The sequence below is a fragment of the Galeopterus variegatus genome, unplaced genomic scaffold (assembly GCF_000696425.1).
Source record: "Galeopterus variegatus unplaced genomic scaffold, G_variegatus-3.0.2 Scaffold3466, whole genome shotgun sequence".
Classification (NCBI taxonomy): Eukaryota; Metazoa; Chordata; class Mammalia; order Dermoptera; family Cynocephalidae; genus Galeopterus; species Galeopterus variegatus.
The window spans coordinates 96,834-113,302 of record NW_007729577.1 but is presented as its reverse complement, the minus strand read 5'-3'; the positions used below and the strand labels follow the sequence as shown (position 1 = coordinate 113,302).

At 39.5% G+C, this 16,469-nt stretch overlaps 1 pseudogene; it reads left to right on the top strand.

Moving 5' to 3' along the window:
• LOC103600798 overlaps positions 1-2,982 on the top strand; it is a 17,398-nt pseudogene extending 14,416 nt beyond the window's left edge.
• Positions 2,983-16,469: the final 13,487 nt, after the last annotated feature.

The following is a 16,469-nucleotide window of genomic DNA, read 5'->3' as shown; positions in this document are numbered from 1 at the left end:
GGGAGCGCCGCCGCACTCCCAAGCGGCGCACTGTAGCAGTGCACCACCGGGCCGGCCCTCACATATTCTTTTTCTGATGCTCTTCTTTCTTTCATATAGATCCAAGTGTCTAATCTATCTCATTTTTCTTCTTTATGAGGAACTCCTTTTAAAATTTCTTACAGGGTGAATCTATTGACAATAAATTCCCCCAGTTTTTCTGTGTCTGAGGTAGTCTTTATTTCTCCTTCACTTTTGAGGAATAAATTCACTGGATGCAGAATTCTAGGTTGATAGTTTTTTCTTTATTTATTTCAACACTTTTAATACAGTCACATGCTACATAACTACATTTTGGTGCTGTGTATGTTAATTTACTGAAAAAGCAAACTTCTGATGTATATCTAAATCTACTTTTAAAAGCAAAGTTAAAAAACAAATAATTTAAAGAGTAGTTTGGCTTTATAGGTACCTGCTAAAAAGTTCTGTTTTTCTCCACATGTTTTCTTTGTGTTTGTTTCCCTCTAGAAGAAAATTAGTGAAGGCTCTTCAAGAATTGAACCAGGTTTTGTATTTCTATTAGCATTAGAGGAGACAAAGCCTGTAACCCTTAGCATAACACCCTTAGCACAGATCTGACAAATAGAAAGTGCAGGATAAATGTAGGCTGCTGTTATATGTATTAGATTCATAAATTCTATACATATATATTTAGTACTGATGTTTGCTTCTCATCTAGCTTGATAATTAAAAAGGAGCAGGCAACAGATTCCTCAGAGGTGGCACTTCTAGAATAGTGGAATGAAGAGCTTGGAAATTTTCTCCCCGCCTCCCCCCATAATGATAAAACTAGACAAACTTATAACAAGAACAATTTCAGAATGGAATTATCAAGTTAATTGATCAAAGGCATACAAGAAATTAAGAAGCATTAATTGAAGAAAATCACTAAACTTTAGCTAAGAACAGTGGGTGGGAGTCTGAAATACTCTGCCTAGAGCTGTTCCCATCTCTCTTTCCCCTCCCCCCATCTTAGTTAGTAGTTCTACCAAGGTGTAGAAGCAATAAAAATTAGTAGCTTCACTGCTGGGGCTGCTGACTTGATTTGGAAGAAAGCTTGGAACAACCCAATGCCACTGAGTGTTGCCATAGCAGTAGTGATCTCAGTAGGAAACAAATAAGGAAGGCCAACACAGCAGCTAGCCTGGCACTGTGATCTTGGTTGAGACAAGCAAAAGAGAGATAAACTAACCAGAAATTTAACAGGATGAACCAGGGAATGAAGTAGCCACAGTGGGTTACCATGTACCTCTGGTATTCTGGAAGGCTGCACACACGTTCAAGGCTACACACCGACCCAGGAGAGACCAGAGAGAGCCCTAGCCATTCATACATCCCTAGTGAATATAAGGCCTTGCACATGCATAGAGGAGACACAAAAGAGCCTGCAAGGAAGTAAAAGTCTAGGGCCGACTTGTACATTTTCTGATCCTTGAGGGCATTTCCCAGCCCACACAAAGATTCATTGCAAATGAATATAAATGCTATAAGCCTTACTGACTTTTGAGTATTTGAGCACAACTTCTGACCCATCACTGACTAACCGCTGAACTATGCTGTCACAGGGGAAACCCCAAGGACCAGGCATAAAAATAAAAATAAGAATAATCATAATTTAAAAAAAAAAAAACTGATCTGAGATAGCAGAGAAAGAGGGCAGAAAAAAATATTTGATGAAATAATGGCCAGAAACTTCCAAAATTGATGAAAAACACTCACCTACACATCTAAAAAGCTCCAGGAACTCCAAATAGTATCAACACAAAGAAGTCCACCCTAAGCGCATCATAGTCAAACTGTTAAAAACCAAAACAGAGAGAAAATTTTTGAAAGCAGCAGGAGAGAAAGGACTTATATTCAGAGAAACAATTAACAGCCGACTTCTCAGCGAAACATAGAGACCACGACGAGCTCAGCAGCGGTTTTGCTGAGATCTGTGGCGGCTGGTGCCGGCTGCAGAGAGGCAGGGGCGTGACAGGCAATGCCGGCAGGGACGCCTACTGGAAAGCGACCCGGTCTTCTCCGAGTTCATTAAAGGATCCGGTTGCCAAGGAGCCCAAGCAGAAGAAATACGGAGTTTAGAGCCTGAGAATTCTGACAAATTAAAGTCAGATCATGGGTTAATTTTTCTTTTCAAGTGGCAGCCATGAGAAGAAGCAGCAGGCTCTGTGGTTCAGGACTCCAGACGACACGGTATTTTTTGCCAACCAGGTAATTAATAATGCTTGTGCTACTCAAGCCACAGTAAGTGTACTGAACTGTACCCATCAAGATGTCCATTTAGGAGAGACATGATCAGAGTTTAAAGAATTCACAAAGTTTTGATGCACCTATGAAAGGTTTGGCACTGAGCAATTTGGGTGATTCCAGAAGTATGCGACAGTCTCGCCAGACAGCAAATGTTTGAATTTGATGCAAAGACATTAGCAAAAGAAGAAGATCCTTTTCACCTTGCCAGTTATGTTCCTGTTGATGGAAGACTGTATGAATCAGATGGATTAAGAGAAGGATGGATTGATTTGGGTGCACACAATCAAGATGACTGGTCAGCACAGTGAGGCAAGTCATAGAAAAAAGCATACAAAGGTACAGTGAATGCAAAATTCCATTTAACTTAATGGCCATTGTGTCTCACAGAAAAATGTTATATGAACAGAAGATAGCAGAGTTACAAAGACAACTTGCAGAGGAGGAACCCATGGATACAGATCAAGGTAATACTATATTAAGTGCTATTCAGTCAGAGTTGCCAAAAATCAGATGCCTATTGAAGAAATACAGAAATCAAAAAGATACAAGATTGAACATATCAGAAGGAAGCATAATTACCTGCCTTTCATTATTGAATTGTTAAAGAATTTAGCAGAACACTAGCAGTTAATACCACTAGTAGAAAAGGCAAGAGAAAAATATAATGCAAAGAAAGCTCAGGACACCAAATGAAGAGGTTGCTTTGGAATGTGTACACACTTCTGCTTCTGCATTTATTTTCATGGAAACCATTAAGTATAAAGAACTTTACACAGCATCCTGTAGAGAGTACTAACATTAATAAAGCAAAGGTATTTCACAGGGCCTAGCTTTCAAAGCCCTGTAGTTTCAGGTATAACCTAACTTTTTAAAATTACACATAGAAATGTTAAGCTTGCAAAAGACAGGAAAATTTCCCCAGGCTAAAGTCTCTGTTGTAGATAAAGAATTGTAACATAGCAAAATTGCTGGCTCAAGGACAGTCCTTGGTGCAGGTTAACCTACTGATTGATATGTTAAGAAAGTTACTTGATTGTTATGTAAATATGCTAAGGAAATTGCTGTAGGGAAAGAAAGTGTTTGCTAAGAACAAGCTTTTGTTGGCGGACTGACTTAATGTTTTACTAGTTGCATTATGGAATGTCACTTTGTTATTTCACTGATGTTACCAGCTTCTATTGTTAAACTATACTTAGCCATAACTCCACCTATGTTCCTTTTCTGTAACTTTCTGGCCTGGAGAATAAAGACTGAGAAAGAACCCCAGTTTGGTGTTAATTTTCCAAGGAGGAATGCCTCTCTCTTGATGGTTCCTGGAAATTAACCCCTTCAGGGCTTCTCACTGCTCAGAAGAAATGGGCTTTGAGTAATCCTTTGCTGGAGATTTGGATTGGTGACAGCATCCTTATTGGCTCAGTGCACATTTGGCAATAGTACCAGTGTGTCTTGTCTTTAAAGTGTGGATTCATAAACTTCTCCCTGCCTGCATCATGTGCATGTAGTGTATATTAAATAAAAGTGAAATTAAGAGTGCTTGCCCAAATCCCATTATTTGACATTGGATCTCAGAAATGTTGTTTTTCCCATATGTATAACTACTGTAGTGAACCTTGGAAAATGCACAAATGATATTCTCTACCTTTAATTGTTCTAATTAATTTTTTGACCAGTTAAATACTTACAATTTATACATGTCCAATCTTGATTAAACTGGATCTCCCATTTCTTCTCATCATTAATGAAAAAAAGTTAGTATTCATATCTTTGACACCTAAGTGCTTTGAGGATTTTAAAACTGAATTTTATCTCATATACCAATTATTTGAAAAAATACAATTTTAATACAGATCATTTGAAAAGGACAAAAGTACAATTTCTAGTGATATTCACTGCTGCCCATAGAAAAGGTAATAAACATTCCAATTTTATTTTAGCAAACTTTCTTCAAGCATTTGGGGTTATTCACATATGTGTTGTAGAATTATTTCAGGAAGGTCTGAGTATTATGCTTCAAGGGAAAATTTCAGGTTAAGAACAAATTGTAAAACTTAAGGAGTTTTGTGTTATTCTCAATTTGGTGACATTTTTTTCCAAGTTGTTAAGCTGTATCTTTATAAAAAATTGGATGTTTAACACTTCAGGCTGCTTTACAAAATAGATGGCAGTGTGATGGGGGATCCTTCTATGCCAATTGAACAAAATTACAAAAGTACAGCCCAGTTTTCAAGAGCCATGTACAATTTGCTCATAATGGATTTTTTTTTTAATTTTTTAACAACTTTTGGTGTTGTCAGCACCATGCTCGGCCAGTGAGCCAACCAGCCATCCCTATATAGGATCCGAACCCGTGGCCTTGGTATTATCAGCACCTCACTCTCCTGAGTGAGCCACGGGCCAGCCCACAATGGATATTTTTTTAAATTGCTTTTGGTAGTTGCTTTGGTTTTTATTTTATAAAATATACTGTATTCTTGCTTCTAATTTTCCTTTCCAAGTTAAACTTTAAAGGAAATCTTATAAAACTTTTTTTATAAAGGAAATAATCTACTTTTTTCTTTACCATGCACATTTCTGAAGTTGAAACATGACTTTTTAACATTTTATTATTTATTATAAAATAAATTTTATGTAATTTATTTTATTAGGGAGACTCTGTACCCATCTTTCAGCTTCAATACATGAATTTCCTTATAAGGGTTGTTTTTAAGCTTAGTATTTGGGCTATTATTAAATGATATATCTAATGGGAGAAAATCCGGTGGGAAATTGAATAGAAAAATTAATGAAATATTTTTTGTACATAATTTCACATGAAGGTAAGAAGAATATGTGATTTTTCAGTTATTTAGGGGTAAATATATTTTGCTCTTCATACAGTATGGTAATTATGGAGTGTTTTTAAAGCCATGATACAATTTTTAAAAATGGTTTCCTAAGGATTATTTTGGGCTCATCTTGATCCCATTCATTTATTTCAGCTTAATTTATATACCCTCTATTATTGAGGTTTAAATTTTGCAAAGCAATACAAGGACTATTGTAGTAAGTAGAATCTAGTAATCAATACGATGTCATACTGGCATAAGGACTGACAAATCAATGGAATAGAAGATAGAGCCTAAAAACAAATCCACATTTATATGATCACTCAATTTTTGACAAAAGTGGAAAAGCAATCCAACAGGGAAGGAAATTCTTTTCCACAAATGGAGCCAGAACAGAATAGTTGAATATTCATATGGGAAAAAATAAACCATGACATTTTACCTCACAAAAATGAATTTGAGATGGATCATAGACATAAATGCAATACCAAAAAGTTATAAGTTTTTTAGCAAAAAAAAATAGGTAAATATTTTTGTGACTTGGGGGTAGCTAAAAGTTTCTTAGGTCATAGAAAGCAATTATCATAAAAAGGTCCAAAATTAGAGTTCATCAAAACTAAAATCTTGTCATTGAAAGACACTTAACAAGAGTAATTAGTATCAAATGACTTTTTAAAAATAGCTTAATAAAACTAGTGTGTTAATAGGTATAAGGATTTTTTTCTCAATCTAATTCTAATACAATTTTTTGATAGGAATTTCCATAACTTAAGAATGGTTTATTTTATCTGCTGCTTCCTTGATGATCACAAGTTGATTAAGATTCTCTATGATTATTTCTGCCCATGAATAAAGAGGTATGACTTGCCAAAAAAAAAAAAGAAAAAAAGAAAAGAAAAGAAAAAAGTAGAGGCCAGAGGAAATAAGATGCCATAATCAGTTGTGCTGAAAGGAAAAAACAGTCATTCAAGAGTTCTATATACAGCAGAACTATCCTTCAAAAGTGAAGGTAAAATTCTCACATATACAACGACTGAGAGAATTTATTGCTAGCTGAGCTTCCTTGCCAGAAATACTGAAAGATGTTCTTCAGACTGAAAGGAAATGACACCAGCTGGTAACTTAAACCCACACAAAGAAATAATGAGCACTCATAAAGGTGCATACCTAAGTAAAAATAAGTCTATGTAAATATGTTCACCCAAAAACTTTCATGTGAATAGTCACAGCAGTAATATCTATTATGGCCAAACAGTGGGAACAACCCCAATGTCCATTAACTGATGATAAAATGTTACATATCCATACAATGGAAGGCCATTTAACAATAAAAAGAAATAAACTACTGATATATGCTTACAACATAGATGAATCTCCATAGCATCATACTACGTGAAAGAAGCTGGATACAAAAAACTACATATTATATGAGTCTTTTGATTCATGAACATGGGATATCTTTCCACTTACTTAGGTTTGCTTTGATTTCTTTCAACAATTTTTTGTGGTTTTCAGAGTATAGATTTGCACATCTTTTGTGAAATATATTTCTAAATATATTTAGAGAGGAGGAGGAACAGGTGCTTTTTGATGCTATTGTAAATAGAAACACACAAAAAGGTTGACTTTCTATACTTTAAACTTTGTTCAAGAAACTCTCCTGTGACTACATGGCTACTTGCACTTAGCTGTAAATCCTTGAGTTCCTGAAGCTGAGTCTTTAGAGCAGATACATGTGGCTCTTCTTTCTCTTTTCTTACCCTAATTTCATTCCTTTCTTCTATCTCCCCCCCACCCCTTCCTTATATGGTTCATTATACCTGGGAACAGGAATTATGTCTGCTATTCCTTGCCAAAATGCTCTGCTCACTTTGAGTTTAATCAAAAATTCGTGGAAATGGAAGACTGTGGCTAACCAAATATGTGGGTTAGCTGAAATATAACAGAACCTCTTTTTGCTGAGAGAAAAGTTTCAGATTGATTGTTCTGAACTTCATTTCTCCCTCATTTGGTGAATCTGTGCATGCATAATCAGGTACTGGGAGAAATGAGGGCAGCAAAGGTGGCTTTGCTACAATCCTCCCCACCTGGGACCCCTGTATGTGCTACTTTTTCTTAAGCTTCCCCCTTCTTCCTAAAGGTAGAGCAAAACAGTTGGGTCCATTATGGTTTTATTGTATACAGCAGGTGCTAAAAGACAAGCCAACTACAGTCCTCCAATCTGAGCCCCACCAAGGCCTTGCAAGTGGCTACTTTTTTGGCAGGACCTTACAAACTCCCTTTTAGGGAGTCCCCTCTCCCTGTCTTCTCTATTACCCCTAAAGAAGAAGAGTAAACATCAGCATCTAGGGAGTTTGGAGAGCTCACAGGCTCACCTGTGTGCTCATTTTTCAGAGGGAGGCACAGGAGGATCACTGTGTCCCAGAAAGTACCTCCTTGTGAACTAGCCCCTTCTCCTGGTACAGCAGGCCTGGAGCTGATCTCTAAAGGCCTGGAGCTGGCTCCTGCTGTAAACAGAAAACTGAGGACTCAGTGGGAGTAAACCCATCTGGAAGATGATCTCTTATCAAATGATAGAACCACCAAGCAGCCAGAAATCCTTCCAACTGAAAGCTGCTACCTCTAGGGCGAATCTACAGAGAAGTTGTTTACAAGCTGTAAAAACATCTGGGCTGCACCCCGGCAGGCCCACATGGAAAGTGGGCTGGGGGGCTTTATTAGCATCATTTTTACTAAGTTGTTTACAAGCTGTAAAAACATCTGGACTGCACCCCGGCAGGCCCACATGGAAAGTGGGCTGGGGGGCTTTATTAGCATCATTTTTACTTAAGATGCAGGGAGAAGTTCACAGACTGAGTTCCATTTGTAGCTCCATAATAGATTATGCTTGTCTTTAGTGGATTAATGAACTCATTCCAATTATTCAACAAGCAGGTATTGAGTAACTGTTACTGTCAGGCACAGTGTTAAGTGATAGGGGTATAAAATGAATAAAATTTAACCAATGTCTTTTGGGGAGCTTGCTTCTTGATGTAAAATATCTTGAGGTTTTATTATCTAGTCTATAAAATATGGAGAACATGGTCCCAGCCTATTTCCGAGGAAGCTGGTTATCAAATGGAGCTAATTCCTTCATAGTGTGAGAGGTTGTTACTTATTCCACCATTACCCAGGCTGGGGCAAGTTAGGCCTTCTCCCTCCATGGGGAATAAAGGAGAGGGAGTGGGGAGGAAAGTTAGATCCATCACTTAGAGGCCCAGCAAGACCTGCAATGCCCCGACAGTGGACTGGACCATCCTGCTGAGAAGGGGAAAGAGGGAGACCAGATAGACACCTTCCTGTGGTCTGCTCACAGGCCTCTAAATCCCTAGAGAGAGTGAAATGTGAAGGCTGTGGAAGCAATGATTTAATTTTGCTTCATATTACCGTTGTTCACATGTTTCTCTCACACCAGAATTTTCAAATCCTCACTAGCAGACCATGATTTATACCTCATCTTGTCATCTCATTTCTCCAGCCTCTGTGCCTCATATAACCAAAAATAATAATTATTATTACTATTATAGCTAATCTTTGCTGCATGCTTACTTTATTCCAAGTCCTGTGCTAAGCTTATAGCATGCATTATTTTCTTGAACACTCACAAGAGTCGATGAATCTGGAACCTCATTACCTCCATTGTATACATGACGGAACAACCACTTAAAGAGGTTAACTGCCACAAATTCACATATTTCTACAAACTGCCAGAGACAAGATTTGAACCCAAGATCTGAAGAAAGTTCCTAACTCTTTATTGCACAAACTCCATGGAGCCTAACATTGTGTCCCCAGGTGTCGTGCGTCCCATCCCTCAGGCCTTCTCAGGGACATCACTCCTACAGCATCCCCTTTCTGTCCTGCCTCATCTTTTCTCTCTCCCTGCTGGACCATCCTCACCAGTATACACACGTGCCTAAGTATGAACTATTTTATGTATATCTACTTCCATGCATCCCCACATAGAGCCCCAATTTTTCTGATTCTTCTCTCATGTTCCTGAAAAAGCAAGAAATGTAACTAGTCCACTGCATTTTTTCCTAGGTCTCCGATATTTTTATGAAGGCTTAGAAAGTCCATAGGGCCTGTGCCCTGCCCAACTGGGATGCAATGCAGGTTTTAGCTGGGCAGAAAAGCTGGCCTGGATATCCTACCATTGGTCAATTTATAACAGAGCTCCTAGTGACCTCACTAAGAACTTGGACTTGTCTGGTTCAAAGGCACTGAGTGATCTCAACTAATTGTTACACACTGAACTGTTCATTCTATTCCTTTCACCCTTCTCACTATTGCATTTGACTAATGTTGAAGAAGAAGAAAGGAGGAGGAGGAGGGAAGGAGGAAGAGGGGGAGGAGGAGGAGGAGGAGAAGGAGAAGGGAAGGAGGAAGAGGGGGAGGAGGAGGAGGAGGAGAAGGAGAAGGGAAGGAGGAAGAGGGGGAGGAGGAGGAGGAGGAGAAGGAGAAGGGAAGGAGGAAGAGGGGGAGGAGGAGGAGGAGGAGAAGGAGAAGGGAAGGAGGAAGAGGGGGAGGAGGAGGAGGAGGAGAAGGAGAAGGGAAGGAGGAAGAGGGGGAGGAGGAGGAGGAGGAGAAGGAGAAGGGAAGGAGGAAGAGGGGGAGGAGGAGGAGGAGGAGGAGGGGAGGAGGAGGAAGAAGGCAGGAGGAGGAGGAAGGGAGGAGGAGAAGGAGGAGGAGTGGAGGAGAAGGAGGAGGGGAGGAGGAGGAGGGGAAAGGGAGGAGGAGGAGGGCAGGAGGAGGAAGAAGGCAGGAGGAGGAGGAAGGGAGGAGGAGAAGGAGGAGGAGTGGAGGAGAAGGAGGAGGGGAGGAGGAGGAGGGGAGGAGGATCAGGAGCTGAAGGGAGAGGAGGAGCTTGGAGCTGAGAGAACACACAATTCTGCATGAAGTTCCACATAAGTTTCTTAATGTAAGAATAAAGGGCCATTTTCCTATATGAGGGTACTTCAAAAAGTTTATGGAAAAAAACAAAATTAAAAGATAAACTTTCCATGAACTTTTTAAAGTACCTGCATATGGCTCTGAGCAGTTAACCTCCTCATCTCTCTAATTGATATAATGTGTTATTCTATTGAATTATGACTTACTACCGGTAGGATCTATGCAAAGACAAAATCAGGCAATAAATATAGAAAGACAGTAAAAATTAGAGGCACCCTATAACAGCAAGATATGAGTCAAAAGACTTGAATTTAAGAAACTGAAATGGATTCTTATTTAATTTGGGGTGATTATGCTTATGATTTTTATTTATTGTTTTCTTCCTGATGTGCTCTAAAAGAAGTGTCAAAATGTGAAATTGAATAGTAATTCTTTATCTGAATCCAGCTTCCTAGCTATGAGAGAGATTCATTGAATTTTAGAACTCAAGTTGGGTAAGCCTGGAATGGATGATGCCTGAGAATCAGAAGGAGGTAAGAGAAAGGAGGTTCACATAAAATCCTTTGCTTTTGTGAGCCTTCCACCTGGAAAAATTACCTGGAAAGTATCACAGGGGGCACATTACTTACCATGCCAGAATCAGCACTGTGCAGGAGGAAGAATAAGTTGTAACAAGTGGCTTACTGAGGCTGGCTGTGCCCCAGGGAATGAGCCTCTTCAGGAAAGACATCACCGATGCCAGTGACAAGGATTAAGACATACTTCAGGGCATGAAACCTCATTAACTCAGGCTTCATTAATCTGGAATTTGTGCTATTAGATTGAGTTTGTCAACCTTTTCTTCAGGGTCATGCAAATGCACAGTGAAAATAAAATTGCAAGAGAGTGTTTAGGTATAGTAGATCCTTCACAGGAGTATTCAACCAGGATATGTCTGGAGGCATTTGCAAATGATGGTAGGACTTTAAATTACCTCTGTACAATGAAGTCCAGTGGAAATGAAAATTTTGAGTTGCTCTCAGATTCTTAATGATTCTCTATAGGCATTTATGGACTTGGCTAAAGATCCTTCTTTGGGTTCCTTCTCTTTCTTTGTACTGCCATAACCAGCAATTGCTGTTTATGTTGAGGCCATTTTATAAAGACTTTTTTAAATCGCTTACTAAGAATTACAGGGACTTTGCAGTCCCATAGAAAATGTTAATGGCACTTTGACACGGGGGTGGGGGGACAACACTGGGCTCACTAGTTAATGGAATCACTTCTGTACACTAGCCTCACTGTCCATGGATTCAAATTTGTGCCTCAACAAAAATCACTATGTGGAATGGATCCTCAGTCACTAACTCTGTGACTGCCAAGTCTACAAATGTCAAAGCTCTGTTGTAGTTCAAAGCAGTAGTTCTTAATCGCAGTTATGTCTTAATTCATTGTAATTTGTTGTGGAAAAAAACTGCCTACAAGTGCAAATAACTCCTGTTAAAAATAAATAAGACTGTCCACAGCTATAGTGAACTTGCCCAGAATGACTACTCCAGCTCAACAGTGATAGAGGGCCCCAGCATCCCTCTTGGGGGTGCATGATCCCACCCAAAATTGCTAAAACCTCACCTAGAGTAGCCCACTTCAACAATGGTGTTGCAGAACATCCCAGTATCTCTCCCGAGAATACAGGGTCTCAAACACAAATCCAGTGACCCCCACTGAATATCACCCACTTGAACAGCAAAGCTATAGAGTACCTCAATGCCAGATACACTATTGGGTCACCTACTCTAGCTGAGGGGCTGCCGAGCACACCCCATTATCACTTCAAAGCCTATGATGCTAATCCCAACCCCCAGTATCCCCACCCATGGTTCAGCAGCAAAGCTATAGAGTACCTCAATGCCAGATACACTATTGGGTCACCTACTCTAGCTGAGGGGCTGCCGAGCACCCCCCATTATCACTTCAAAGCCTATGATGCTAATCCCAACCCCCAGTATCCCCACCCATGGTTATCCATTTAAGCTGGAGATCTTGGGATCACTCCAGAGTACCCATCAGGGTGACAGGGTGCTAGCTGGGGTGACAACAAGCATGTCCAGGTTATCCACCACAGCCAAAGAGCCACTGTGCATGCAGGCACTTCTCCGAAGAACTGGAGAGCCTTCCTACATCCTCAATGACCCAACACAGTGTCACTAATCTCAGAAGGAATCACTAAGTGCCCCAGTACGTAGGCCACAGAGGCACTCACACACAACTCCAATGTGGAATATGGCTAAAGTACCCACTCAAAGACTACACCACTTCTGACTACCCAGAGCCAGTATTGAAACACTCCATTCAATGGTCAATATAAAACACATCTATAGGAGGAAGTCTCTCTCCTCAAAGCCCACTCCAGAGTAACAGAAGAACCAAATGCTTACTGGATGACCAGATGTCAATGTTGAAATATTAGAAATGTGGAAAAAATAAGAAAATATGACATCACCAAAGGTAAACAATAATATCCAAGTACCAGGCCCCATAGAGCAGGAAAACTTTAAAATGATGGAAAAAGAATTCTGAGTAAAAATCCTAAGGAAACTCAATGAGATACAAGAAGACTCAGTTAGACAACACAAAAAAATGAGAAAAACTATCCAGGATATGAAGGAGGAAATCTACAAAGAGATTACTACCTTAAAAAAGAATGTAGCAGAACTCCTAGAACTGAAGGATTCATTCAATGAAATAAAAAAACAGAACCAAGAACTTAAGCATCAGGCTATAACAAGCAGAAGAAAGAATGTCTTATCTTGAAGACAGTCTTTTTGAAATAACCCAGGCAGACAAAAAAAATTTTTGAATGAAGAAAGTCTAAGAGAGCTACTAGATAACCCTAAGCACACAAACATCCAAATCATGGATGCTCCAAAAGGGGAAGAGGAAAAAAGGGGCACTGAAAACACATTCAATGAAATAAAAGTGGAAAACTTAACAGGTATAGGGAGAAACACAGACCTTCAGATCCAGGAGATTCAAAGATCCCTAAAAAGATTCACTTAAAAAAGGTCCTCTCCAAGACACATTATAGTCAAACTGGCAAAGCTCAAAGACAAAGAGAGATCCTAAAAATAACAAGAGAAAAGCATCAAGTCACCTAAAAGGGAGTTCCCATCAGACTAACAGCATACTTCTCAACAGAAATTCTACATGCCAGAAAAATATAGAATGAAATATTCAAAATACTAAAAGAAAAAATTGCCAGCCAGGAATACTATACTCAGCAAGGCTATCCTTCAGAAATGAGGGAGAAACAGTGTATTTCCAAGACAAACAAAAACCATGGGTGATCACCACCACACAAAGAACAAAACCCACTGGTAGAACAAAAATGCAAATGAGAAAGAGAAAGAAACTTTATCTTGCCACCTCAAAAAACCAACAAACACCAAAGACAACCAATAAAAGGGGCAAAAAGGAACAAAAAGTAGTTAAAACATCCTAACTTAAATCAATGAAATGCCAGTAGTAAGACAATACCTTTCAATAACAACCCTAAATGTAAATGGATTAAATTCCTCACTCAAAAGACACAGACTGACTGATTGGATTAAAAAGCTAGACTCAACTATACGCTGTCTACAAAAGACTCACCTCACCTGTAAAGACACACACAGACTAACAGTGAAGGGATGAAAAAAAGATATACCATGCAAACAGAAACCAAAAATGAGCAGGAATAGTTATTCTTACATCGAATACGCTGTCTACAAAAGACTCACCTCACCTGTAAAGACACACACAGACTAACAGTGAAGGGATATAAAGATATACCATGCAAACAGAAACCAAAAATGAGCAGGAATAGTTATTCTTACATCGAATAAAATAGACTTTAAACCAAAAACCATCAAAAGAAGGCCATCATATAATGCTAAAAGAAACTATCTAGCAAGAATACATAAAAATCATAAATTTATGTTCCCCAAACACCAGAGCACCCAGATATCTAAAGAAAACCCTACTAGAACTAAAGAAAGAGATTAACCCAAATATGATAATAGTTGGTGTATTAGTCCATTTTGTGTCACTATAACAGAATAGCTGAGACTGGATAATTTATAAAGAACAGTGGTTTATCTGGCTTATGATTCTGACAGCTGCATTTGGCATGGGCCTTGGGCTGCTTTGACTTATGGCAGCAGGCAGCTGGCTGGTACAAGCAGACCACATGGCAAGAGGAAGTGAGAGAGAGAGAGAGGAGGTGCCAGGGTCTTTTAAACAAACAGCTCTTGTGGGAGCTCAGAGAGTAAGAACTCACTCATTACTCCCACACCCCAGGGAAAGCATTAATCCATTCATGAGAGATCTGCCCCTTTGACTCAAACAGCTCCCAATGCTGTCACATTGGGGATCAGATTTCCACACGAGTTTTGTGGGGACAATATCATCCAAACCCTATCAGTTGGGGAACTGAACACCCCTCTCTAAGCATCATGTAGGCAAAAATCAACAGAAAAACACAGATTTAAACTTAAACTACATTTTAAACCAATTAGACTTGGCAGATATCTACAGAGCATTTCATCCAAGAACTACAGAATACACATTCTTCTCATCACCACATGAAACATTCTCCAGGATAGGCTACATGTTAGGTCACAAATCAAGTTGAACAAATTTTTTAAAACTGCAATCATTTCAAGTATCTTTTCAAACCACAACAGATTAAAACTGGAAATCAATACTAAGTGAAACTCTGGAAACTATATAAATACATGGAAATAAAAAACCATGTTCCTGTCCCAGCCCGGCCAAGTGTGTGCCAATCAGAGAGGTGCCCTACTGGAGAGGCCCAAGATCCATGGAGACCAAGCAACCTGTGGTGCCAGCATGCAACCAAGCAGGTAGGCCTCATGGCTGCTGGACTCAATCCCCAACCCAGGTGAGTGTGCAACAATAACAGAGGTGCCCCACCAGAGGGGCCCAAGATCTGCAGAGACCATGTGCCCTGCGGTGGCAGCATGCGACCAAGCAAGTAGGCCTTGCCAACGCTGGACTCCATCCCCAGCCCAGCCGAGTGCATGCGAACCAGAGAGGCACCCCCCCGGAGAGGCCCAAGACCCAAGGCAACCAGGCAGCCAAGGCACCAGTGGGCAACCGAGCAGACACTGAGGCAGCTGTGCCAAATGGGCAGCCCCAGCAGCATCCTAGCCAGACAATACTGTTGAACCAGTGGACCATGAAATCCCTTGCCACAATGACTAAACATCAAAGGAAAGATACGAGAAATATGAAAAGTCAAGAAAGTACACCACCAAAGGGAAATAACTCTCAAGCTCTAAATCCTATAGAACAAGAAGCCCTTGAAATGTCTGACAAGGAATTTCCAGTGATAATTCTAAGGAAACTAAATGAGATACAAGAAAACTCAGCTAGACAACACTATGAAACAAGAAAAAGTATACAGGACTTGAAAGAAGAAATGTATGAGGAAATCAATGCCCCGAAAAAGAATGTTGCAGAACTTGCTGAGCTGAAGAATTCATTCAATGAAATAAAAAACACAACAGAGAGTTTAACCAGCAGGCTTGCAGAAGCAGAAGAGAGAATTTCTGACCTTGAAGATGGGCTGTTTGAAATAACACAGATAGACAAAAATAAAAAAGAATTAAAAACATTGAAGAAAATCTAAGAGAGATATAAGACAACCTTAAGTGCTCAAATATCCGAGTCATGGGTATTCCAGAAGGGGAGGAAAAAGGAGATTGCATTGAAAACATATTCAACAAAATAGTGGCAGAAAACTTCCCAGGTATATGAAAATATACAGATCCTCAGATTTAGGATGGTTGAAGATCCCCAACTGTATTCACCCCAAAAAGGTCTTCTCCAAAACATGTTATAGTCAAATTGGCAAAACTCAAAGACAAAGAGAGAATCTTAAAAGGTGCAAGAGAGAAGTGTCAAATCACCTATAAGGGAACCCCAATCAGACTAACATCAGACTTTTCATCACAAACTCTAAAAGCCAGAAAGGAATGAGATGATATATTCAAAACACCAAAAGACAGATTGCCAGCCAAGAATACTCTACCCCGCAAGGCTATCCTTCTGAAATGAAGGGCAAATAGTATATTTCTCACACAGACAAAAACTGCAGGAGTTCACTACCACACGACCACCCTTACAAGAAATTCCCAAGGGAGTACTGGGTTTGGTACCTGAAAAATAACTACCACTGCCATAAAAACTCAAGAAAAATCAAAACTCACTAGTAAAATAAAAATGCCAACAATGAAGAGAGAAAAAAAACAGTTTATCTACAACCCAAGAAACCAACAAATACAAAAGACAAACGGTAAATCAGAAAGAAAGGAACAAAAGACACTTAAGACATCCAAACAACAATCAATAAAATGCTAGGAATAAATCAACATTTTTCAA